Raw genomic sequence first — 13762 nt, 5'->3', positions numbered from 1 at the left:
TTTTAATTAAGTACGAGTCACCACCATAAGGAGCTTTTGCCCCATATTATTATTCATTATTCTTATAACATTTATAAGACCTTTCTTCCAAGGAGAGGGTCACCCTCTCTCCACTTTGTTCTCACAGCAACCTGATAAGGTAGGCTAGACTGAGAGATGGCAACTTCCCAAGCTCACACTAAGCTATTTTGGTTGTCAAAACAGAGGCTCGAGTATGTTCCAGAATTCTGCAACTGTGGTACCCACTGCCGGGCTCAGAATTCAGCATCCTGTGAATTTCTGCATTCATCTTAATATGGCCAACACAATTTTGATCCTTAAGACTGCAAATATAGCCTTGAAAATGAATGAGCACTACATACTTAGTTTGATAACCCAGGTGGATTAATTCAGTAATGTCTACACAGACGGGCAGTCGCTCTGCAGGATTTCAGATGAATGACAAACAGTGTTAATGGGACATACTTTTAGAGGCAATAAATTTACAAAATGTTAATGGGTTTACATCCACACCCCTTCTCTCCAGGGGGCCGTGACAGAAGTCTTTGCAGAAGAGCTTTGAGAATCCCTGCTCCTGATAATACGCTGTTCCAAGGAAGGAAAACCATCAAGCACATTGAAAAACATCAGAGTTGCTTGTGAGACCTTAAATCTATTTGGACAGCTACATATAGACAACGTAAGTTCAGGTCAAGAACGTGCATTTTCTGCCTCATTTTACACACACAAATACAATTTGTCAGTAATTCCCAAGGACTCTGCACACATGAACTCACATAGAGAATAATTAACGCAGAGAAACACAAAAAGGGATATAAGATTAAACATACTGTACAGACTTAAAACCACAGAAATCCAAGTACTACTTTGCTTACATATACCATTCAAAAGTACACAATTGGGATCCAAAACCTGGTGCAAACTGTCTGAAACAGAGATGCTGTCACACAGTCTTTTACTACCTTTTACTACCAACCCCCCAAAAGCCAGTTCTAACCATTCCTTAACCAGCTCTGAATATTTTTCCCTAATCAGGGGAAATATTAATTGAACGTTTTGGAGGTACTATCAATCACACCCTGCTTTATTTGCAGACCAACATTAAGCCAGAGTTCCCCAGGTTGGATGTAACAGGGAACACTGGTTTAACACAAGCCAGGATCTTTGCACTGAACCCAGCAGGCAATGGGGGAGAAGAGGAAGGGCAAGGGAGGAAAACTCTGCTTTGCTGCTCGTTCCTGGCTTCATAAACCATGGTTTACAAAACCCGCAATAATTGGCCAAACTGGGTCAGTGGCTTATTTATGGCCACTTAGCAAGTACATCACTGGGATGGAATTTTGAATGAGGCCCTCCTAGCTCACACTCCTAGCTACTATATTCAGCGTTGACAGATTTAAACCTTGCTGGATCTACTTTGGTTTGTTTAGGCTAGGAACCTGAGGCCTTACCATCTGAGGTTAAGTGCAAAGTAGTGGCTTTGAGAGTCCGAGGCAATTACCTATTGCACTCAAACCATATGAGGTACAGAACTACATTTCAGAACTCCTACAGGTGACCTGCTTATAAGTGCTCCTCCCCATTGGTTTAAAAGCCTGGTCCTTTGCGGAAGTGGGTTTCTTGCACAAGGCTTCCCAATCAACTATAATTGTACGGTCTGAATTTGCTGGTATGTGACTGAATCCCATCCAGAAACAGGGAAGTGTTTGGAAATGGCTGTAGTCACCACAGATCAGAAATTCTAACAGCAACATTTTGTGAAGTGGAGGTGTTTGGGTTTTGCTGAGAAACGCATGTAAATCTACTAGTAACTCCCAATTTACCACAGATCAGAAATTCTAACAGCCAAATTTTGTGAAGTGGAGGTGTTTGGGTTTTGCTGAGAAACGCATGTAAATCTACAGTGGTACCTTGGGTAACATACGCTTCAGGTTACATATGCTTCAGGTTACAGACTCTGCTAACCCAGAAATAGTACCTTGGGTTAAGAACTTTGCTTCAGGATGAGAACAGAAATCGTGCTCTGGTGGCGTGGCAGCAGCAGAAGGCCCCATTAGCTAAAGTGGTGCTTCAGGTTAAGAACAGTTTCAGGTTAAGAACAGAGCTCTGGAACGAATTAAGTTCTTAACCCGAGGTACCACTGTACTAGTAACTCCCAATTTACCTTTTGCCCTGTTCCCTGCACCACAAGAAACTACTCTCATGGGAAAAACCCACTTGATATTGAAGTACCTCCTAATTTCACAGTGACCTCTGGGCAGCCGTAACCTTACACAGAGCTGCATGGAAGAGCAGCCCTCTTCAGGTGTTCAACCTAAACAAAGGTGAGGGCAAAAGCATGCAGGGCGCTTAATGGGGCGCATACCTGCCCCTGCCCCCCATTTCCCATGCATGACCACTGCTGAACTTCCTGTTCAGCTGAATAGCTTATAAGCCCCTTCAGAGACAAAGGTCAGAAGTGGAGAGAGCAAGGACAGCACATGGCGGCCCGGCATATGGCAGGGGCTATGCATGTCTTCCTTGGCAGGAGACTGGTCCATTAGGATGAACAGGGCACTGCCCCAGCAACCTCAGTCTACCTTTAGCCAGCACACACCTGTCTGCCTTCTTACTTACAAGCAACCCAGAGAAGTGGCCTTAGCTGTCCCCCTTTCTCCCCTTTGGTCCCAGTTTTGCACTTGCAGAATTCAGCAGCAAGTAAGATGGGGGGCAAATTAGTTGGCTCTGAATCCACTTACTGTTGGTTTCCCTGCTTTTGATTGTACCAGCTCCAAATGGTACAAGCCACCACTATCTGACTCCTTAATGTGTTCACATGTCCAGGCTGGACACCTGATGAGGGCTTACTGTCTTACAGAAATAGCTCACCACAGGTCCCACAGTCAACACAGTCAACAAAATACAGTGGTACCTCGGGTTACATACACTTCAGGTTACATACGCTTCAGGTTACAGACTTCGCTAACCCAGAAATAGTACCTCGGGTTAAGAACTTTGCTTCAGGATGAGAACAGAAATTGGTGCAGCAGCAGCAGGAGGCCCCATTAGCTAAAGTGGTGCTTCAGGTTAAGAACAGTTTCAGGTTAAGAACGGACCTCCAGAACGAATTAAGTTCTTAACCCGAGGTACCACTGTATGACTTGGCAGGTGGGCACTTGTTGAATTTCTCCACAAGGATAGGTTCTATACAGTTTTGACACACAATCAGGTCAGATTCATAATCACTCGTTCGCTTCTGAGGTATTCCAAGTGTTATATTTATTTATTAGAAATATAACAAATTATTTTCCAAGTGTAAATGTGATCAGCAAGTGAGGGCAAATTTGTATTCTGGAAAAGCGTATATCAGAGTGGGGAACCTTTTTTCAATCTGAGGGCTCCATTCCCTTCTGGCAGTCTTCTGAGATGGGGTGAGTGGGACCAGAGGGAGGGAAATGTGGGCAGAGCAATGAATATAAATTTCACTTTATGCAGACCTCTCCTGGTCAAGTGAGAGGCATTAAGGGAGGTTAAGTGTTATGTACTGAGTTGAATAGGATTCAAAATGCAGCAGTCTGATTGGTCCTAGAACAATAGGACCCAGAATGCAGCAGTCTGATTGGTCCGCAGGAGCCACACAATCCAGCTCCAGGTGGAAGTGAATCCGCAACCTGATTGGCCTACAGGAGAATCCCGTAATTAGCCAATCACGTGGGGCCCATTGTTTAAATAATGTATATAAAGCAGACATTCTGGGAGAACTTCCATTCTTCCTCATTACTATGAGCTGAATAAAGAGCATGAAATGCACACTCGACTCAGAGTACCGTATTTTCTGCTCTGTAAGACACACCTTTTCCCTCCTAAAAAGTAAGGGAAAATGTGTGTGCATCTTATGGAGCGAATGCAGGCTGCACGGCTAAGCCAGAGCAGGGAGAGGGAGCACTGCGCAGAGATCCGTCTCGCTGTTCTAGCTCCGGGCTTAGCTGCACAAAGCCTCTGCAGGGCAGCGGGATGAAGGCAGTGCTCCCTCTAGCTATTCTGGCTTTTGGATAGCCCCCACAAAGCCTCCGTAGGACGAAGGTCCTGCAGAGGCTTCGTGTGGCTCTTGCGGGAAGTGGGGGGAAGGGACAGAGAGTGCGACTCTGTCCCTTCCCCCACCTCCCAGAAAAGCCCCCAAGAACCGCGCTCCCTTTAAAGAGCACGCGGTTCTTGCGGGAGATGGGGGAAGGTACAGAGGGAAGCTTACCCGCGCACAGCCTCTTCTGGGCAGGGGGAGCCTTCATCCCGCTGCCCGGGAGAGGCTTCAGCGGCTATCCCAGAAGCCAGAACAGCAAGAGGCTAACCCAGAAGCCAGATTCCTCTTGCTGTTCTGGCTTCTGGGATTCAGAATTTTTTTTTTCTTGTTTCCTTCCCCCCAAACTAGGTGCATCTTATCGTCTGCTACGTCCTATAGAGTGAAAAATACGGTATATTTCATTAACGAAACCATTCAAAAACATTTAAGGACGGTGCAAAGCCATACTGAGAGGGGTTGTGGCCTGGGGAGAACCAGACAGAGAAGCTTGTCGGGGCACATTTGGAACCCCCACCTGAGGCCCAAGGTTCCTCACCCCTGGTGTACATCACATACACCAGCATCAGGGTCGGGCCATGGGCAGTGGTCCAGAGTGCCAGGAATCAGGAACTGGGAGCCAGGAGGTAAGGTCAGAGCTAAGAGTCAAAACCAAGAGGAAGACTCACAAACGTTTAAGTTGTGTGCATTCAGCTTTACATTGTTGGCAAAAATTAAAATTAAAATAAGGTGGAAGAAAGATGGCAGGCATCCAAGAAAGAGAACTTTGACAATCCCACCCGCCATTGAACCTCATGTGTTTAGACTATATGCAATGTTGGCTTTAGGTGCAATCCCCGGAAATTTGCCCCCACGTAAATTGTGGGCTTACTGTATGCTAGCACTTCAGTAGACCTTGTTTTGCCAAGGAAGGTTCATCTAAAAAATTAAGTCCTTCCCCCCTCCCCATTCCTACCCGTGGAAGAGCCAATGGCCGGGCTGGACAGGTGGAACTAGGTCAGATCAGGAGGAATTTCTCCCAGAGAAGCTACAGGTACAAAGTTCAACACATAGGGAAGTGTTGAGCAGTTCCTGACAAGATTGACACCTAACAGGAAATCAAGATTGGCTGTGGCTCCATGTTATTCAGTGACACACCTGAATTTGCTACTATATAATGTGTAAAAAAAATACTTTCAGAAGTCACCTTCCAGCAGGGAAACAAGTCGTGTCAGTTTCGATTTATATTTCTCTCACAGAGCTGAGACCAAGAAACGCCTTGCTTCAAGTTCTACCTTAAGGCTTTATATCTTAAGGCAGATCTACCATATTTGTAAATAGCTAGAGACTCTACAATCTGATATGGAGAGAAATGCCTTGCAGAATAAAATTCACCCTGAATAAAGAAACACATTTCGCTTGCAAGAAATATCACTTGGGCTGCTCAATACCATACAAGAAACTGATAAGGCAGTTGCAAGGTTTCTTTTATCATTTCCCCACCTCAAATGAGGCACACTTGTTTGGGAACACAAAATGGGAATTTAATAAACTGATTTTCTTTAAAAATCAAAAGGGAGGGGCCAGTTCCCGCACAACATTTGGTTCCATGGCACAAACAGGTGGAAAATGTTGTGCTCGAACTGGTCATCCCTAAGGACTGTTTCAGCATGCTGATGTAAGGAGGAGCTGTCAGAAGCATTCCTGAAAAATCTAAATGGAAGGGCAGCTCCAATTAAACATTTTCTGTTTATGTCTCCATTCAGGACTTGCTTCAAAGTATCCCATGGAGCCAATATTATTTCGGAAGATGCCTGGAGTTAGGAAACTGCCACTTCCGCCTTTCATAATTCTTGCTCCTTGTAATTATTATTTTTAATCAGGTTTCAAGTCCTCATGATAGTGAAGGTCACCTTCAAGCGTTAAGTAATGTCTAAAAAAAAGTTTATATATAAAGGCTGAAGTGTTGATTAATAAGCATATTTGTGTATCTTTGTAGTCAGTTACTTCTACCTCTACAAATCCTATACAGTGGTACCTCGGGTTAAATACTTAATTCGTTCCGGAGGTCTGAATTGAACTGAAACTGCTCTTAACCTGAAGCACCACTTTAGAGTCTGTACAGTGGTACCTCGGGTTACATACGCTTCAGGTTACAGACTCCGCTGACCCAGAAATAGTACCTTGGGTTAAGAACTTTGCTTCAGGATGAGAACAGAAATTGTGCTCTGGTGGCGTGGCAGCAGCAGAAGGCCCCATTAGCTAAAGTGGTGCTTCAGGTTAAGAACAGTTTCAGGTTAAGAACGGACCTCCGGAACGAATTAAGTACTTAACCCGAGGTACCACTGTATTTGCCAGTAAGTACAGCTGAACTCAAGTGGGACTTATTTCAAAGTAAACATGCATGGGATCATAACCTCCTAACTAGACTCCTCCATGCTTTCCTACTGAGAATGGCTTCACCCATTATGAAAAAAACCACACATCATGTTTACCACAGCTGTATCAGCACCTAATATGTCAAATTGAAAGATCAGGCCCTGGTCCTCACTTCTAAATTAAAGAAACATAGATTTGTAGAGCTGGAAGGGACCACAAGGAGCATCTAGTCCAACCCCCTACAATGCAGGAATCTTTCACCCAACATGGGACTCAAACCCACAACCTTGAGATTAAGAGTCTGGATTGCCCACATTTTTTTCCAGCGAATGTCTACTACTTCTTTAGGGGAAAGCATCTTCCATTCATGCTTTTACTTGTTTACAGAAAGAAAACCTGATAAAACATGAGCAAAGAACACTAAACTCCTCTTATGACGCCTTAAAGATCAACAGATTTACTGTAGCATAAGCTTTCATGAACACTTCATCACATTCATAAGTCAATATCTTCATATGGCAAATATTAAAAATGGGCATATAGTTGGGGAACATAATATATACAGGAGGCAAAATGACCAGGAAAGGCAATAGGTATGTATTCTGTGACAATTCTATGCAAAGCTCAAAAGTAAACCAGATACACACAGCATTATTAGCAGCAGATAACATAATCACCCTAGGTCTAACACCTGGAGTGAGAGGAAAAACACCATTGTCTCAATTCAGGCCTAAGCAAATAATATCAAGCTCCCTGATAAGTTCTCATTGACAATTTCATGGTGGAGCCTCCCTTTGAAGTTCCTTTGTTGAAGGATCCTGGGAAACGAAAATATTTTCCTATTGGTTTCTGAATGTTGCCAATTGCTGTGTTAGATCTGTGTCCATTTATTCCTTTGCACAGAGATTGATCTGTTTGCCCTCCATCGGTAGGACAGAAGGGCATTGCTGGCAGGTGATGGCACGCATCAGCCTGGATAGCTCAGTTGGTTAGAGCATGGTGCTAACAATGCCAAGGTTGCTAGTTCGATTCCTGTAGGGTTGGACTAGACCATTCTCAGGCTCCCTTCCAACACTATGATACTATTCTGGAAGATGAAGATGAACAGGTGAAGCAGACCCTGACATGGCTGATGGTATTGCAATAAGAAGATACAGGGACAAAGCTGACCACTGGGTTCACTGCAGGGTCTGGTCCTGTGCTCATGTAGCTTGCTATTGCATGCAGCTTTTTTCAGCAGCATAGGCAAACTCGGCCCTCCAGATGTTTTGAGACTACAGTTCCCATCATCCCTGACACTGGTCCTGTTAGCTAGCGATGATGGGAGTTGTAGTCCCAAAACAGCTGGAGGGCCGAGTTTGCCTATGCCTGAGTTAAGGGGATATCTGTAAGACAGGAGGCCTGATGGACTCTTAAGTCATGAAAGCTTATACCATAATAAACCGTTAGCTACAAAACCATCCTGGAAAGTATTGCCATAAAGAAAGTTTCTCTCTCATCTGGGGCCACCACAGCACATCTTACTAAAACAAACAAACAAACACCACACCCCTCTTTTGGAGCCAAACTACATGTTACACTTTGGAAGAAGTCAAACCATTGGTCCATGTACAGGTAGGTAGCCGTGTTGGTATCTGAAGAAGTGTGCATGCACACGAAAGCTCATACCAATAATTTAGTTGGTCTCTAAGGTGCTACCGGAAGGAATTTTTTTATTTTGTTTCGACATTGGTCCACATAGTTCAGTATCATCAATCCTGGCTGATAGCTGCTCACCAGAGTTTCAGGCAGGAATCTCTCCTAGCCCTACCTGGAGATTGAACCTGAGGGCCGTCTGCAGGCAAGGCAGATGTTCTGTCACTGAGCTATTGTGCATCCTCAACCATGGGGGCATAGCTAGGATTTTTGTTAGCGGGAAGGAAGGACCTTTGTTGCGGGGCCAGAACTGTTGTGATTGGTCAGTTAGTTAAGTATTTCTACTGTTTTACTTGATGTATGGGGGTGACTGCCCCTCCCTGCCTACACTCATGTCCTTAACCACTTAATAAGTAGTATGCAACTGCAACTTGTGCTTTTTATTATATGTGTCAGGGGGTGGGGAGTGGAACACGACGATATTATTATCCTGACCACAGTGCAGAAGGGTTTAATCCACTCTATCCTGAGACACGGTGGAAATTCGTTCCTGCTCAGCCAACGGGGAACTTTTTTCCTAAGCTGCAAAATGGAGCTGAACCCCCAGTTTCCATCCCAGTTGCAGCTGGAAAGGGACGCACTGCTGTGATCAAGATAATAACCCCCTGGCGCCTTTATTTATTTAATTTGTTTATTTACATTTATATCCTGCCCTTTCTCCCGAATGAGCCGAGGGCAAGAAACACATCTGCAATAAAAAAATATTTTAAACATTTCAAAACTTTAACAAATTCAGGAAAAAACAGAAGGCATGTGCACTGAACATACTGTATACTTTGATTCTCAGAACAGAAATTGAAAAACTGAGCAAAGGCAGGCACAAAGTAAGTTGTGCACAGTATGTCCTGAGTTCTAGAATTCCTTCTGAACATGGAACTGGGGGCAGTCCATAAACACTGGATGCAAAATATCAGTATAAAGAAAGGATGGGGAACCTGCGGCCCTCTGTGTGTTGATGAACTACAACTCCCATCAGTACTAGTCAGGAAGGATGGAAACTGTAACCTAGCAACATCTGAAGGACCACAGATTCCTTGTTCCCAAAGTAAAGATTGGCATTCTGCGTTTCTCTAATAGCAGAAATTAGATGATTATTAACAGCCAAGTGTTGTGACTTATTTGCAACTGTCTAACCTATGTTTTCACTATGGTAATGATTATGGATCAACATTCCACAGCATTTTGTTTCTCCTGCCCTCTTGTTTGATGTGCAAACTGCTTGGTGAAAAAGGAAAACAACCACCACCTTGGCAACATGCAAGCAGTATTTTTGTGGTTAAATGACAGCCGGTCTTGAGCAAGGTACGGTCAAGCATGTGAAAGGAGCAAAGTGCTGTAAATAAGAAATGTCCAAAAAAAGATGCTTGACCTGCACTTTCTAGGCACGAGTCTGAGACGTTTCCCCTTAGCCTTGCTGCTTTTCCAGGTCAAGCACACACTTTAGCTTTCAATCGGAGCAAACATCAATCCAGAGGAAACCCGAATTTTCTCCGATTGAGTGCTAAAGAATGCTCCCACAGCAGGACAATAAGAAGTGTGGCTAAGCACTTAGCATTCCTTGCCTGCTCCTTTTTCCAGTTCAAACTGAGTGATCCTGAACCCTTTAGTTTCTGTTCTGTTGCGGCTGAAAACTCTGAATCGAATGGGAAGACAAATACAATCCCATTCACCCATCAACATCACGTAAGTAAACAAAATGCTAGGATGAGGACAGAAATATTTATATTTCCAGTGTTTGTGCTACTGGGCTGAAGGTACAGATGAGGCACATAAAGCAAAGTGAAATTGCACACTGTGGTGGCAAACGCATAGTTCCACATTTTCTGAGATAAGGGCCCCATCTGCACTAGACATTTAAAGCACTACCATATCACTTTAAATAGCCATGGCGAATAATTATAGGAACTGTGGTTTCTTAACGGTGCTGAGAGTTGTTAGGATTGAACCTGGGACCCTCTCATGCAAAGCAGATACTCTGAACTATCTCTCTTCCTGTCCCCAATTATGCCCAAGGGAAATTCAGGAATCTTTTGTACTGTAATGACAATTTGAGTGGGGGGGGGGAGGGTGGCACTTGCAGGTGGAGAAGCCTTTGGGCTGAGTCCCCCCTTATACCCAGACCCACTTAAAAATAAATAAATTAAACACTGGCCCCCAAGCAAAAGCATATATGGCCAAGAAGCCTGAGGATCCAAGGAGCTGGATGGAGAGAGGCTGCCATGTGAGAGCTGGCCACCAATTTCACCAATGGTGCCCATATTCTAAGCGTAATTAAAAGTAGATCTGGCAGATCCATGCCATACATTCAAAGCACATGACTTACCCCAGAGGTTCCTGGGAACTGTCGTTTGCTAAGGATGCAAATTCAGAAGATCCGTAATTGATGAGCTCTATTTGGGCGTACAGGGATGCGGGTGGCGCTGTGGGTTAAACCACAGAGCCTAGGACTTGCCAATCAGAAGGTTGGTGGTTTGAATCCCCACAACGGGGTGAGCTCCCATTGCTCAGTCCCAGCTCCTGCCAACCTAGCAGTTCAAAAGCACGTCAAAGTGCAAGTAGATAAATAGGTACCGCTCCGGAGGGAAGGTAAACGGCGTTTCTGTGCGCTGCTCTGGTTCGCCAGAAGCGGCTTAGTCATGCTGGCCACATGACCCGGAAGCTGTACGCCAGCTCCCTCGGCCAATAAAGCGAGATGAGCGCCACAACCCAAGAGTTGGTCACGACTGGACCTAATGGTCAGGGGTCCATTTACCTTTACCTATTTGGGCGTACAAGATTTTGGCCTCATGCCGGGCACCATATTACGAAAGATTACCAAAGACCACCCCTGTTATAACTTTGATGGGGGGAAACTAAGCTGACAAGATTCTCTGGGGAAAGTGAGTGGGCTGTAAATGGGATGATGTGGATCTGGCCCATGCAGATCTGAAGCCTACCAAGGAACGAAAAACAATACACCACATTTTCTTGTCAATCAGTCCTGTGGGATTAAAATACTGTAGTTACTTTGTTAAGTATGCCCCAAATTTCTCCAGATGCAAACAGTCAAAACACCAGCAGAAAATCCTACCCCCAGCCCACCCGCTTCCTCTTTTTCCAACAAACGCAGCCAAGCTGCAATCATAATCAATGCCATATCTCAAGAACAGGAGAAATGCGGCCAATTTGTGCCGTGAAGAAGATGCTTTAGGTACACCAGTTGTCAACAGGCACCTGTGGCCCCACAGTTTTGGATGCCATGCCTTTAGTTCGGGATCCACCCAACACACAAAACCGGTTGCGCCGTTTCAATTCCCAACCAAAATCAGACTGCTCCAGAGCAACTCCTGGCGGTTCTCTATGAAGTAAGTCCTGCCTTTGTTGTTTTTAAAACATGCAATTTAGGGAGAATGACACACTCGCCAATATGAGAGGAGAGATTACGCTGTGGTTTTGCGGAGGTGTTGATTACAGGTAGATAAATATCAAAAATGAAACCCGTATTATTTCTCAGCACTCCCCGGCAGATTTCTCCCCCGATTTCCAACTTTTCTCCCACAAATCTCCTCCTCCTCCTCCCTCCCAATCTCAGCTGTATGGCAACAGGATTATTACCTCAGAGTAAGAGTATTGAAGGTGAGCAGGCCAAGGTCCTCAGAAGAATACTTCACAGAAGTGACTACGGATCATTCTCTCAGGAAAAATTTTGTATCAGGCCACTAGCATCTTAACTTTCCCAGCTCAAGTTTTATTCCAAATGTCTTCTCCATCTGCCAGTTTGTGAACCTCAAAATTTCTGCTCTGTGCTGAGGTTTTGGGACAGGAAATAGTGGGAAACTTTAAAAGCAGCAGCAAAACAGCTTGCATCAATATTCTCTTTCCTCCCTTGCATTCTTCTGATGAGACACAAATTTTCCACAATTATTTAAAAGGGAGAGAGACGGGCAGGCAGGCAGGCCTGCTGAGTGAAAAAAGACACACATACATACAGAGCAGGGAAAGAAAATGTGCCCTGTGAAATTTATCCTTTCCCTTCCAACAAATCCATCTGTACCAAAGTCCCACATCTCTCTCACACACACTCACAAATGCTCATCCCAACACCAAGCAAAGACATTTATCTCCATCCTGACCTCCCAGTCCAATTATATATGTTCCACGTGGGGGGTGATCCATGCAGAAAACAGATTCTTTACGACTCCAAAACCACACCACTTTGATGGCTTTTCCCTTTGGTGGTTTACAAACGTGGGAGAAGTTTGATCCTTCCGACACACACTTTCACTGCAGCTGATGCCTCCACACCATCAAAATTTCCCAGCGACTCTTTTAAAAAGTACAGAAAGCAAACAACAAAAAAGGTCTGCTTTAGGAATTTCTTCCAGGGGTGGGGAAACCTTCGGCATGCTGGACGCTGCTGAACTAAAAGTGCCATCGACCCCGGCCTGCGCGGCCAATAGTTAAGGCTGATGGGACTTGTAGTCCAATATCTGGAGGGCCAAAGGCTCCGTGCCCCTGCTGCGCCCTATCATCCACAGCAACCCCACAACAAGCCTTCCCATCCCCCTCCTGCACACACCACGGGGAGGGGAGGGGGGTCCGACGCATACCACCCTTCAGACGTTCACTTGCCCCCATCAGCACGCGAGCACGCAGCCCAACTCCGCATCATGGTCTCAGTAGTCCTTATCAGAGATAGCCAAGTGCGCACACACGAGCTAAAGACTTGGGAGTACTTGTGGGGAGGGGTATTTTGGAGCTGGGGACAGACCCACCCCGCATTATAGCGCTCTCGAAAGAGAATAGTTGGCTACGAAAGGGCAGGACGCCGACGCCGCCTCCCACCCGTCCAAGGCAACATACACCGACTTCACTTACCGGCCGCGTTGAGTTAAAAAACAACACCGCAACACCTCGATCCTGGAGCGCTGGGCACGGGATGGGGAGCCCTCTCTCCTCCCCGACGAAGGCGCTAACTGGAACCTGCAAAGGAGCCCGGAGAGGGGGAGCCGATGGATCGGGGCTTCGGCGTCGGCAGCATCTCCTCCCGGGCTGCTATTTTGACCGGCCCGAGCCCCCCATCTCTCTCCCCCCAACCCCCTTCCGGCTTGTTTGTTTGCTTGGCGAAAGAGGACGCAGCTCAGGGCGCAAAGTTTCCCTGCAAGTTAGCGGCGGTTTCCAGAGCCCGAGCGAGCGGGCAAGGCTATGGGGGTTTGGGATCTTTCTTCGGCGCCTGCCTGCGCCCTCCTCCTCCTCCTCCTCCTCCTCCTGCCGACACCAGCCGAAGCGGCAGCTCCCGGAGTGCGTGCGCGCTTGTTGTGTCGGTGTGCCTGCGCGCGCGTCCCTAACGCTGCCTCTCCAGGGCTGTAACCATTGTAGCCAGCCGCGAAGCAGCCTCCCCCGCGCGCCCGCCCGCCCGCCTCTCAGCCACTCACGCCCCTCGGGGAAGCTGCTGACACAAGCTCGATGGGATCCCGTCTCCCGCTGGCTCTCTCGCTCCTGTCCCGCCCCGTTCTGGGGCCCTGGCAGGTCTAGCCGCTCTCTGGTTACTAAGCCAACCTCCAGGCCTGCTTGCTGTTGTTGCTGCCGCCGCCGCCGCCGCCAAGAGCAACGTGGTTTCTTCCTCTCCTTTAACTTTTTCAAAACGCTCCAGGAAAGCCGCCCATCTTTCCAAGA

At 46.2% G+C, this 13762-nt stretch overlaps 1 protein-coding gene across 1 annotated transcript in view; it reads right to left on the bottom strand.

The window, feature by feature from the left end:
• PTPN13 (protein tyrosine phosphatase non-receptor type 13) overlaps window positions 1-13423 on the bottom strand; it is a 174659-nt gene extending 161236 nt beyond the window's left edge. The window contains exon 1 of the mRNA XM_079991282.1: window positions 12965-13423. The gene's annotated coding sequence lies outside the window, so the exon portion shown is untranslated. The remainder of the gene's footprint in view (window positions 1-12964) is intronic.
• Window positions 13424-13762: the final 339 nt, after the last annotated feature.

Source organism: Podarcis cretensis (assembly GCF_951804945.1).
Source record: "Podarcis cretensis genome assembly, chromosome: 9".
Classification (NCBI taxonomy): Eukaryota; Metazoa; Chordata; class Lepidosauria; order Squamata; family Lacertidae; genus Podarcis; species Podarcis cretensis.
Note: the sequence above shows the minus strand (reverse complement) of the source record. Positions and strands in the feature narration are given on the sequence as shown.